The 13,675-nt window shown below is 38.4% G+C and overlaps 1 protein-coding gene across 9 annotated transcripts in view; it reads left to right on the top strand.

Moving 5' to 3' along the window:
* The window catches only part of NTNG1 (netrin G1), a 371,792-nt gene that overhangs the window by 95,460 nt on the left and 262,657 nt on the right, over positions 1 to 13,675 (top strand). The window lies entirely within an intron of this gene.

The raw sequence follows: 13,675 nt of genomic DNA, 5'->3' as shown, positions 1-13,675 counted from the left end.
GAAGTCATAGAAGGCTTACTGTTGCCAAGGACTATGGAATGAAATTAGTATGTTGCTGTAATAGAAGAAACACATGTAGTCCATAGATTGACCCCTTCCTTAGGAATTCTCAAATGAAGTGAGTCTAGAGACTTACCAGGCATATCCTGTATATCTGTACTGTGATGGTTTTCCTGTAGAAGGAAAGAATAGTACAGGCCTCTGGATTCAGAAGCTCTGGCTATCATCCTGGTATATGTGTGAACATTCAACAGACAAAATTCCAGGATTAGTCTCATCTGGTGTTTATTGCTGTTGAGTCAAGGTGAATTGAATAAAGGGCTACCATGTGTAACCTTCTTTGTTTCCTAGCTACTGAGGTCAGATCCTTTTTTACCGTAATAATATCTTTTCAAGTGAAGGAAAGTACGGATCGAGAAAAAGCAACATATAAAAGATATTTACTGCAGAATACAGTTCTTTATAGGTGAAAAAAATCAACAAAACATTGGTTGTACCCCATGGTTAGAGAAACTCTCAAATGACTCTGCTTAAACTGGTTTTTCTCTGCATATCCTTCCCTACTTCCATGGAAACCAGAAGTTCTGGATCTCATGCCTTCTCTGGTTTCTCCCTTTTCTTTTAATAAATATTCTTGTGTTCTCTCACCCACTAATTATTGTCACCATGTGCCTATATTGCTAACAGCTTAAAGAGAGCAGTTCCTTTGAAAATACAATCTTTTTAAATGCATCATCAATTTGAAGTGGTCTCATAAATTTTGTTGCTGATTTGGGATCTTAAACGGTATATTTATTTATATTAAATTCTGCCTGCTGTTCATCTTGAAGATATTATATTTGTATAGTTAACAGAAATGATGAGCCAAATTTAATTTTCTTTCTACTCTGGAATGCTTTGCATCTTGTAATCACCATTGATTGCCTACTGACTAGTCAGAATCAATAAAAGGAGTAGATGTAAAATTGCCCAATCTCATGTTTTATAATATAATAGTCTAGTCAAAATGGAGGGTACTAATAGCAGTCAGCTGCATAGACATTATCTGATAATGACAGTGCGTATAGCTCAGACTACAGAGGAGCAAATTAAAGTTGGAAGCTCAAATATTGAACTTTATTTTGTTTAGAAGGAAGTGTATGCACAAATCTCATCAGAATATATGTTTTACTCTTTTGTAGATAATAATATAATTTTTATTAATTTTTAATCATTTTTGATTGCATTTATTTTCAGAGACCAGTAATACTGTTTTACCTTTGTGTTAAGGTTTATCTAGTATAATTGATACATTTGCCTAAAGGCTGTAAATATGAGATTATGAAAACATTAAAGCACATAGATCTGTTCTGATAATAACAGCTTTCAATTTCAGGCTTGTATAAATCAGTAACACCCTTGAGATAAAACATTAGAACTATTACTAGGCAGTCAGAGAATTAGTCCTCTACTTTTAAGCATTTGCACTTCTCTGTTTATTGATCATTATGGGTCTCAGAAAATAATTTCATTGAATTATAATAATTTCATTAAATATTTCTAAAATGATTGTTGTTTTATACAGAGTCTGTTAAAATCAGGCCTCCCACTGGGGCTAGCCTTTGGATCCTTCAATGAATATTCAGAGTTTTAGGTCCTTAAGCATCCTTGATTATGGTTTTACAAAAGAGAAACAATGTGTACAGTTTCAGAGTCCATCTAAAAAAGAGCTGTGCTGAGAAAAATCAGTCTTAACAATTGATAAATTACATCCCCTATTGGAAAAGAAACATGTTCATGGCATTTTGAAAGACGTTCAGCATGGTAGTCAAGTTCTTTTAGTGAGTTTCCTGACAATTATGTTCTTTTACTATTCCCTACACCTAGAAGTAAGAATTCCTCCCCAGACAGCTTTCAAATACAGTGATTAGGGAGTGTACATAGAATAGAAATCTTGTTTGTAGATTTTGATTATGGATTCATTACTTAATTGTGTCTTTTGCCTGTTTAGGGTTGTTAATGGATATGAATATTTGGTTTTTGACCTTTTTTCCCCCATTCTTTTGTTCTGGTTTGTATTAAGTTCTCCTCACTGGAAGCCATGTGATAGAATCACTTTTCCATCTCATGTTCCTGTCTTCACTGTTTATTCTATAGTAGTATAAGACTTTTGTTTTGGAGCAAGAGGTGTATTAGATCAAAGGGCAAAGGACTACCTGCACTAATTTTGCTTGTGTTGTTCTGTAATTCTATACTCTGGAGATAGGCTTTTTGGTAAATGATTTTTATTTTATATAGGATGAAAATTTGTAAGAATTTTGTAAGAATAACATAAACTTCATAACAATGAAGTTATGGTCTAGAGATACTAAGAGATGCTCAATAAAGCTTTTTCATTCTTTTAGACATATATGGTTAATGAAAATCCTATGTAATATTTACAGAATTCTTACTCTTTGCTGAGCACTGTTCTCAATGTTGTATGTGTTACCTCTTTTAATCTGCACAGCTATTCTATGAAGTAAGCACTATTTCACTTTATTGTACAGCTAAGAAAACTGGTGCACAGAGAGGTTAGGTGATACTGAAAAATGACAGAGGCAATATTTGAATTTCTCCTTAACTCCATCTCAACAACTCATTCTGATTCCCAGGAAAGCCCAAGATCAGTTGGTCCCCATGGACAAAACATTGATAGTAATTACCCCCTTCCATTGGATAAAGGCTAATGATTAAAATGAGGAGACTCATACTAAACCTACAGCTTCCAAATTTGTCAGCACTGGAACAGCTTATGCAATATCCAGCTTCAGGTGTGAGACAGGGAGGCAGGATGCAGAGAGGTGGGTCAGGGCCTCGAGCACAGCATCAGGGATAAGCACAAGTAAAAGTTGCCCTTGGGAAATAACAGCTAAGTTTTATTGAGCACTCCGTGTGCTAGACCCAGTATAATGCAATGCCTTATTAAAGTTAGCGTCTTATAATCGTTCCAATTTTATCAGTGCAGCAGCTGGGGTTTAAAATGGTTAGGCAGTTTTCCCAGGGTTACATAGCTACTGAATGCTAGTAGCAGAACTCAGACTCAGTTTGTCTGAATCCAGAGGTCGTTGCTCTAGGACTCCTGGTTTAGCATCACATGTAAGAGTTTAGGAGTTACCATTCCTGTCCTTACAAGAAAAACCTGGACAAACTGGAAATCAGTGCGTTCTCTTGGACCCGTAAGAGATGAGGTTTCCAGGCAAATCACCACCTCCAAATCTAGAAAGACAGGCTCATTCAGAGAGAAACATTAAGATCTGCATACCTGCAGCAGAAGCCACTTGAGTCATAGGAACACTTCAGTGATAATTTTGATGAATTACTGGATGCTAAGTAGGGGAGTAGTATGAATGTGAGAAATTCTGAGGGACCTCAACCTCAGAAAGTCCTTAACACATTCATGGGATTTACCTCCAGAAATCCCACTGGTGTCTTATGATGAACATTTCATCAGTACTCTGGCAAAAAGTGATTACTGTGAAATAAGCCCAGAGTTATCTCCATAACAAAAGTTTACTCTCCAGGGAAGACTTTTTCAGGGCTTTATTTACGGCCCAGCCAAGGAAAGGGCATTCTTCCCATTCTAGATCTCTGTAAGCCTTCCAGTCATCTCTGAGGTTGTCCACAGAGGTCATGTCTTCAATGAAAATGTATTGGAAACACCACAACCAGGGATTAATATAGGGGAAAGAGAAGCAAATAAAGTATGTCACAGGCTTACCTGGTGGCTCAGATGTAAAGAATCTATCTGCACTGTGGGAGACCTGGGTTCCATCCTTGGGTTGGGAAGATCCCCTGGAGGAGAGCATGGCAACCCCCTCCAGTTTTCTTACCTGGAGAATCCGCATGGACAGAGGAGCCTGTGGGCTACAGTCCATGGGGTTGCAAAGAGTCAGACACAACTGAGAGACTAAGCACACAACACAAAGTCACTGGAGTGACTGTGAATATACCACAGCACAAGTGGAAAGGGCCTACTGGAACACTGAGATGTAATTGGACAATTATAGAATATTCCCCCTCCTCCACATCTTGTCACCACTCCCACAGGGCTGCAGTATAATAACTGGATTACAAGCGAAAAACTGCAAGACTCAGACACATACCTACACACCTATAGAAAACATTAAACACAGCACAACGTTTAGCCAGATAGCCAGATTCACATAAATCCTCAAACTAAAAATTAAGTTACATCAGTTCCTGTTCCTGATATAATATATCCAGCTTTCAGCAAAAAGTTACATTGCCAAAAAGCAAGAATAAACATTCTGAAGAGACAAAGCATTTATCAGAAACAGACTCAGATAGAACACAGATGCTGGGAATTATCAGACAAGGAATTTAAAATAAACATGGAACATGATTGGTGTGTTAGGTACCCTAATGGAAACGTAGACAACGTGCAAAAGCAGATGATAGAACAGTCAGAGCAATGCCCTCCTTCCATGCCAAGGAGCCCACATTGTGATCTTCAGAAACTATGAATACATTATCTTAAAAGGCAAAAAGAACTTTGAAGATGTCAGTAAGGGCTTTGAGATAGAGTATCTTGGATTGTCTAGGTGGGCCCTATAATCACAAGGGTCCTAAAAAGTAGAAGAGAAAGGCAAGAGAGAAAGTCAGAATGGTGCAATGTGAGAAGGACTCAATGACAGTTGTTAACTTTGAAGACAGAGGAAGGAGGCAAGGAATGCAGACAGGCCCCAGAAGATGGAAAAGGCAAGAAAATGGATTATTCCCTAGAGCTTCCAGATAATAACGCAGTTCTTCCTACACCTTGATTTTGGCCCAATGGGACCTGTGTTGTACTTTTAACATATAGAACTGTATGACAGTATGTGTGTTTTGCCTTTGACAGCTAAATTTGGTATAATTTGTTAAGGTATCCATTGAATACTGATGCAGATGGGTCATGTAAGCAGAAGGATGGCAAATTCCAAGAAAGAATCAAAGGAAAGGCTAAAAATCAAAAGCACTGTAACCAAAGTGAAGAATGCTTCTGGTGGATTCATCTGGGCCAAGTAGACTTGGCCCAGATAAGGAAAGAATCAGTGAACTAGAAGATAGGTCAATAAGAGCTTCCCAAATTGGAATGCAAGGAAAAAAACTGACTCAATGAAAACAAAACAAATCACGGAAGAGAACATCCAAGAATTGTGGGACCATTTCAAAAGATGTTTGGGATAACAAAAAGGGTAGAAAGAAAAGAAAAAGATCAAAAGAAATATTTGAAGGAGTAATTGCTGACATGTTCCAAAATAGACACACAAAAGATTAAGAAATCTGAGAACATCAGGTAGGATAAATACCAAACATGGGTATGCACGCACACACACAGACACAGACACACACACACACACACACACACACACACACACACACACATGCACATATACCTATGCATGTTATGTTCAAACTGCAGTTTGTCAGAGACAGAAAAAGACTTGAAAGAAGCCAGGGGGATAAATAATGTTACCTTTGGAGGAACAAGTATAAGAATTACAGTGGTCTTCTGGTCAGAAATCATGCAAGCCAGCAGAATATGGAGTGAAATATTCAGTGATGAAAGAAGAGACTGTCCACCAAAGTAGAATTCTATATCCATCAAAATTATTCTTCAAAAATATTGGATAAATAAGCACTTTCTCAGACAAACAAAAACTGAGAGAACTCATCATCAATCGATTTGTTCTATAAGAATTGCTAAAAGAAGTTCTTTAGGGAGGAAGGAAGATGATATAGGTCAGAAATTTGGATCTACATAAAAAAAAGTTCATCAGAGAAGGAATAAATAAAGATAAAGTTTTTTAGTTTCCTTATTCTTAATTAAACCAAAAGGCAGCTTTAAAGTAATCATAGTAACAATGAATGGTATAGTATATGGATTATGGTAAATGAAGACAGCAGTGTTAGAAGAGGTGAAGCATACAGATGATATTCTGGACCAGTAGGGGGCTTGAAGGACCTCTTCAGATTGTAGTCACAACAGAAAGATTGCTGGAAACCCCTGCATGTGATTTAGGTCAAAGGATAACGTATAATACTCACTATGTTCCAGGTGCTGTTTAATATTAGGGACAAAAATATGAATAAGTGTGGTCCATACCTTTAAAAAGTATAGCTAAAGCAGGAAACATGGACAAATAAATGAGTATCATCCAGATCATTCATTTGTTCAACACATATTTCTTGAGCACCTACTTTATACCAGGAAAAGTAATAAATGCCAAAAGTCATGTCTAGAGGTATGAATCAAAGCTGCATGAGAGATATTAATAGGACTAAAAGGAGAAATAGAACATTACAGGTAAGAACCTGAACAAGCAACATGAATGGCAGACATGGGGCATTAGCAATTTTTGAATTAGTAAATTATATGAGTATTTCATACTTTGTCTCAAATCAGTTCCAAGCATTATGTAGCTTAGGGCCCAAGGACCAGATCAGACTATGAGATACACTAGATTAGAATGGAAATGAAAGAATGGGGCAGGAACTAACAACTCATTATGAGTTTAATTATCAAATTTGACATACTCATGTTGGTACTACCTTTTTTCTGTTTGTTTTTAAATTAACACCTGAAATGGAATCAAATTAACATTTTTTTTACCAATTCAAATTAACATTCTTAATCTTGGAGTAGGAAGTCAGTTTCCTGAGGAACATTAACTCTTGGCTAGAGAGTGAGCTCTAACCTGGAAAACACAGTGATGATAGATAAACAGTTCATCAGTTATGTAGATTGAAACCCAATCAAATGAGAGTCTACCAACTCTATTTAGTCCTGTTAGGCCAGAGACTGAAATTAGTGTGTCACCGCTGGAGCCATGGTGTTTAGAGGGACCAGAGAGAGAGAAAGAACCCACTATTGCCATGCTGATCTGCTTGGCTTAGAGTTACCATAGGATGGGGACAGATTAAGACCCATCAGTCTGGGACAGATGACTGAAAGATAAAAATTACATTTGATTTTGTGGAGGGAGAGCTCAATATAAGAGGAATCATCAAGAAAATGGAGATCAGCCTATGTAATACTCAGCTTTCTGGAACTGAACTGCCCAATGACATGGTCACTAGTTAAATTTAAGTTAATGAAAATTACATAAAATTGTATATGAGGTCCTCAATTGCACTAGTCTCATATTACATCTCTTATGCGCCCAGTGGCTGCCATATTGGATAACACAGAAATCAAACATTTCCACCAATGCAGAAGGGTCTTTTAGATGGTAGTGTTTTAGGGCAGTGACCCCCAAACTTTTTGGCACCAGGGATCAGTTCTGTGGAAGACAGTTTTTCCATGGACTAGGTGAGGGGGGTGGTTTCAGGATAATTCAAGTGCGTTACATTTAATGTGCGCTTTATTTCTATTATTATTATATCAGCTCCACCTCAGATCATCAGGCATTAAATCCTGGAGGTTGGGAACCCCTGTTCTAGAGTGTGTGAGAGGTTATAATACATCAGAAATGCAGGTTAATATCTTCTAGAAACAACTGTAAAGCAGCTTTAAAAAAATTTTTTTTTAAATTTTTCCAGTGAGGATAAGAAAGCTCTTGCAGTATAGTTATCCAGCCCTACCCACAAACATTTGTATGGGTGTTTGTCTCTTGTAAATAGAATGAAATGTTCTCATTTTTACAAATTAGGAAATTTAGTGAAGTCAAGTCACTTCATTCTAGTAGTAAATGGAATAGTCAGGAGTTTAAGTCAGGTTGCTTAGCTCCAAAGCCTGTTCACTCGACCTTTGTACTCCAAGACACCCCAGAAGGCTAGATCCAGGACAGAGGGCCCTGGTGGTCGCTGGCGGGGGCACCTTTGGTTCAGTGCCAGTGTCTGGACTTAGTAGGGAATGAGTCCATTCTGCTTGCGCAGCAGTTGTTAGATATTTTGTAATATTACTGTTGCCAGAAAACATGTATATTAATGTTCACCTTTTTGATCTTTGCCAAAAGTTACATGCGTTTAATACTTTTTATCAATACCAAGACTCATTGGTTTTCGTGAGTCTAATTTGTTTTTCATTGTTTAGTGAAAAAAAGTGAGAAAACTCTTTATGTACAATATAAACACACTGGTTTTCTTTTTCAATACTTGAAACTGATGGATGTTTAACCAATTAGAAGTATTAAAAAATAAATTCACTTCCATATACTGGAAACAATTCCTCAATTTCTTAGTCTGAAATAATGTGAAGTACCTTCATTTCTACTCTGTGTTTTTAGTTTCTTCTTTGGGGAGATGTTAGGTTTAAAATATCATCTTCAAATTCATTTTGGGTTTTGTTTTGTTTTTTAAAAAAAGAGCTAATTACACTGCATTGTTTTTTCCCCCAGCTTTTTCTTTTTTGCTCTTGATTTATTTCAAGCATTTTCTGAAATAACTATTGAGACTTCTTCATTAAATAATTTTTTTTTTTAACAGTGAATAGAGCAACTCTTTGCTAAATCTTCTGGGGCTGGAGAATTTCAGTTGAAGTTTAATAGTTTTTAGGCTGTGAAATAGACTTCAGCTCTCAAATGCTCAAATATTTTGGAAAGCCTTGGATCATTTGTGATTGACAGTTCAAAAATACAATGATCTGTTGTGTCTGGCCCATGTCATGCTGGAGAATACTAAATCAATAGTAATGCCATCAGAACCAGAAATCAAATGCAAAATAGTTCCCTTGGCTTCCTGCATAATGACATTTGCTCTTTTGATAAATTACTAATGGATTCTTGGACTGGAGACCAGGAACAGCTAAGCCTGGATTATAAATGGAAAGGGTGAAATAGTGATGTTTATTGTACAGAAAAATTTGCCTTCAGTGAATGTTCTACACAAAGAATGTCCAAATATTATTGAATCTCACATTGTGATAGAATATTAGTAAAAGGGCAAGAAATTTGATGTCATGAATATGTTTTAGGGCAAGAAAAGGAGCTGTGCTTAGTCACTCAGTTGTGTCCGACTCTTTGCGACCCAATGGATGATAGCCTGCTAGGCTCCTTGGTCAGTGGGGATTCCCCAGCCAAGAATACTGGCGTGGGTTCCCATTCCCTTCTCCAAGGGGTCTTCCCCACCCAGGGATCAAACCAGGGTCTCCCACGTTGCAGATAGATTCTTTACCGTCTGAGCCAATGGGGAAGCAAGAAAAGGAGAGGTGCTTCATATTACCGTCTTTAAAGCCTGAACTGAAATTAAAAAAAGAAAAAATCTTTTGACCACCTGCTCCATAGTGCCCATAGATGTATGTACATATTGCAAATATGGTGTAAGGAAAAATACTATTAAGAATATCCAAATACCACCTAACTCAAAAGCTTTAGAAACTTATTGCAAGAGGAAGTCTTTCTACCACTCAGTTGCACTGAATTGTGTGATAAATGCAGATTAGCTTCTGGGCTCTACAGAATGCCAGATAACATGAAATAAGGTACGTTAACAGTCTATTCTTTCTGTGTTTGTGGTGTACAAAATGAAAATACTTCAAGCTTTGGATGTCCGCTAATTCTAATCTTTCTGTAATTATAAAGTAACTTCTATATTTTCCTGTGTGTGGAAAATGAATAAAAGTAGGACTTGCTCACTAAAAATAAAAAAACCTTTTCCCTCTGCCTCTTGACCACCTCATTTACTTAATGTCATGGCTGCATCTCACTGACCTGCTTAAGTGAACATTTGTGCTTCAGAAATACCTTTGTTTTGTCAGACTTTCAAATTAAACAGGAAAATTTTTATTCTGAAGGATTAAATGCAACCAGGGAACAAAATAATGAAAAGCTTTATTTGAGAAGAAATAACTCTTTGGAATAAGAGGTTACCATATGTCAATATGTCACACACAGAAAAAGTGAGCTTTTGATTACTTAGAGGTAAGGTTGCCAGAGGGTTTCTGATTTAAATTTCTAAGGCTTGATCAGAGACAGCATCAGTGAAAATCCTCATAACTTGTGAACTTGACTTTTATTCCTTTGAAAAATTATACAAAATATTTTTTGCTCACATTTATATTCCATGTGGTATGTTTCTCCTTGTAACTTTTGCAGTTATTCTTGTGGAGGTTTTACACTCATTGTAAAGTCAGAATTGAATTTAAGCATTTCTAGAAAAAGCAATAAGTTTAGAAGTGGAAAACTGACCCCAAAAGTTGTCTCAAAAATGCTTAAGTACAAGAAAGTCTGAGAAAACCTAAATAGACATGAATTGTGACTACTTAAATCAATTATGGTGTACCCTTAAAATGGAATTCTGTTGATACATTTAAAAGATTGAATAGTTTTCAAGACACATGGAATGAAAGCAACAAAGTGTCCCCACTGTTAAGTACCTTGTTTTTTTTTCATTTAGTATTTTTATGTGCATATACATAGACTCTCTTTGGAATCAAGGCATCAGTTCAGTTCAGTTCAGTAGCTCAGTTGAATCCGACTCTTTGCGACCCCATGAACCGCGGCACGCCAGGCCTCCCTGTCCATCACCAACTGCCGGAGTCCACCCAAACTCATGTCCGTCGAGTTGGTGATGCCATCCAACCATCTCATCCTCTGACGTCCCCTTCTCCTCCCGCCCTCAATCTTTCCCAGCATCAGGGTCTTTTCAAATGAGTCAGCTCTTTGCATCAGGTGGCCAAAGCATTGCAGTTTCAGCTTCAACAACAATCCCTCCAATGAACACCGAGGAACAATCTCCTTTAGGATGGACTGGTTGGATCTCCTTGCAGTGCAAGGGACTCTCTAGAGTCTTCTCCAATGCCACCGTTCAAAAGCATCAATTCTGTTCTCAGCCTTCTTTCTAGTGCAACTCTCACATCCATACATGACCACTGGAAAAACCATAGCCTTTACTAGATGGACCTTTGTTGGCAAAGTAATATCTCTGCTTTTTAATATGCTATCTAGGTTGGTCCTAACTTTCCTTCCAAGGAGTAAGTGGCTTTTAATTTCTTGGCTGCATTTACCATCTGCAGTGATTTTGAAGTCAGAAAAATAAAGTCAGCCACTGTGTCCACTGTTTCCCCATCTATTTCCCATGAAGTGATGGGACCGGATGCCATAATCTTAGTTTTCTGAATTAGTTGAGATTTAAGCCAACTTTCTCACTCTCCTCATTTACTTTCATCAAGAGGCTCTTTAGTTCTTTTTCACTTTCTGCCATAAGGGTAGTGTCATCTGCATATATGAGGTTATTGATATTTGTCCCGGCTATCTTGATTCCAGTTTGTGCTTCCTCCAGCTCAGGGTTTCTCAAGATGTACTCTGCATATAATTTAAATAAGCAGGGTGACAATATACAGCCTTGATGTACTCCTTTTCCTATTTGGAACCAGTCTGTTGTTCCATGTCCAGTTCTAATTGTTGCTTCCTGACCTGCATACGAGTTTCTCAAGAGGCAGGTCAGGTGGTCTGGTATTCCCATCTCTTTCAGAATTTTCCACAGTTTATTGTGATCCACACAGTCAAAGGCTTTGGCATAGTGAATAAAGCAGAAATAGATGTTTTTCTGGAACTCTCTTGCTTTTTTGATGATCCATCAGATGTAGGCAATTTGATCTCTGGTTCCTCTGCCTTTTCTAAAACCACCTTGAACATCTGGAAGTTCATGGTTCATGTATTGCTGTAGCTTGGCTTGGAGATTTTGAGCTTACTTTACTAGCGTGTGAGATGAGTGCAGTTGTGTGGCAGTTTGAGCATTCTTTGGCATTGCCTTTCTTTGCGACTGGAATGAAAACTGATCTTTTCCAGTCCTGTGGCCACTGCTGAGTTTTCCAAATTTGCTGGCATATTGAGTGCAGCACTTTCACAGCATCATCTTTTAAGATTTGAAATAGCTCAACTGGAATTCCATCACCTCCACTAGTTTTGTTTGTAGTGATTCTTCCTAAGGCCCATTTGACTTCACATTCCAGTATTTCTGGTTCTAGGTGAGTGATCACACCATTGTAATTATCTGAGTCATGAAGATCTTTTTTGTATAGTTCTGTGTATTCTTGCCACCTCTTCTTAATATCTTCTGCTTCTGTTAGGTCCCTACCATTTCTGTCCTTTATTGAGCCCATCTTTGCATGAAATGTTCCCTTGGTATCTCTCATTTTCTTGAAGCGATCTCCAGTCTTTCCCATTCTGTTGTTTTCCTCTATTTCTTTGCATTGATCGCTGAGGAAGGCTTTCTTTTCTCTCCTCGCTGTTCTTTGGAGCTCTGCATTCAAATGGTTATATCTTTCTTTTTCTCCTTTGCTTTTCACTTCCCTTGTTTTTACAGGTATTTGTAAGGCCTCCTCAGACAGCCATTTTGCTTTTTTGCATTTCTTTTTCTTGGAGATGGTCTTGATTCCTGTCTCCTGTACAATGTCATAAACCTCCATCCATAGTTCATCAGGCACTCTGTTTATCAGATCTAGTCCCTTAAATCTACTTCTCACTTCCACTATATAGTCATAGGGATTTGCTCCCAGTGCCCGAGGGCAGGGGTGGTGGCGGAGGGGAGCTACCCTGCTTCCGAGATAAGGAGCAGTGGCTGCACTTTGCTGGAGCAGCCAAAAGAGAGACCCCACATCCAAGGTAAGAGAAACCCAAGTAAGACGGTAGGCACTGAGAGAGGGGGTCAGAGGGCAGACAGACTGAAACTACAATCACAGACAACTAGCCAATCTGATCACACAGACCACAGCCTTGTCTAACTCAATGAAACTAAGCCATGCCATGTGGGGCCACCCAAGACAGCCAGGTCATGGTGGAGAGATCTGACAGAATGTGGTCCACTAGAGATGGGAATGGCAAACCACTTCAGTATTCTTGCCTTGAGAACCCCATGAACAGTATGAAAAGACAAAAAGATAGGACACTGAAAGATGAACTCCCCAGGTTGATAGGTGCCCAATATGCTACAGGAAATCAGTGGAGAAATAACTCCAGAAAGAATGAAGGGATGGAGCCAAAGCCAAAACAACACCCACTTGTGAATGGGACTGGTGATAGAAGCAAGATTCGATGCTGTAAAGAGCAATATTGCATAGGAACCTGGAATGTTAGGTCCATGAATCAAGACAAATTGGAAGTGGTCAAATAGGAGACGACAAGAGTGAACATCGACATTCTAGGAATCAGTGAACTAAGATGGAGTGGAATGGGTGAATTTAACTCAGATGATCATTATATCTACTACTGTGGGCAGGAATCCCTTAGAAGAAATGGAATAGCCATCATAGTCAACAAGAGTCCAAAATGATCTCTGTTCATTTCCAAGGTAAACCATTCAATATCACAGTAATCCAAGTCTATGCTTTGACCAGTAACAACACGGAAAAAAGATGGGCTTTTCATTATAGGGGACTGGAATGCAAAAGAAGGAAGTCAATTAACACCTGGCTGCTGCTGCTAAGTTGCTTCAGTCATGTCTGACTCTATGCGACCCCATAGACAGCAGCCCCCGTCCCTGGGACTCTCCAGGCAAGAACACTGGAGTGGGTTACCATTTCCTTCTCCAATGCATGAAAGTGAAAAGTAAAAGTGAAGTCTCTCAGTCGTGTCCGACTCTGTGTGACCCCATAGACAGCAGCCCACTAGGCTCCTCCGTCCATGGGATTTTCCAGGCAAGAGTACTGGAGTAGGGTGCCATTGCCTTCTCTGAGAAACACCTGGAGTAACAGGCAAATTTGGCCTTGGAGTAC

The sequence above is a fragment of the Bos indicus genome, chromosome 3, assembly GCF_029378745.1.
Source record: "Bos indicus isolate NIAB-ARS_2022 breed Sahiwal x Tharparkar chromosome 3, NIAB-ARS_B.indTharparkar_mat_pri_1.0, whole genome shotgun sequence".
NCBI lineage: Eukaryota > Metazoa > Chordata > Mammalia > Artiodactyla > Bovidae > Bos > Bos indicus.
The sequence above is the reverse complement of the archived record's forward strand: the minus strand, read 5'-3'. Positions and strand labels throughout refer to the sequence as shown.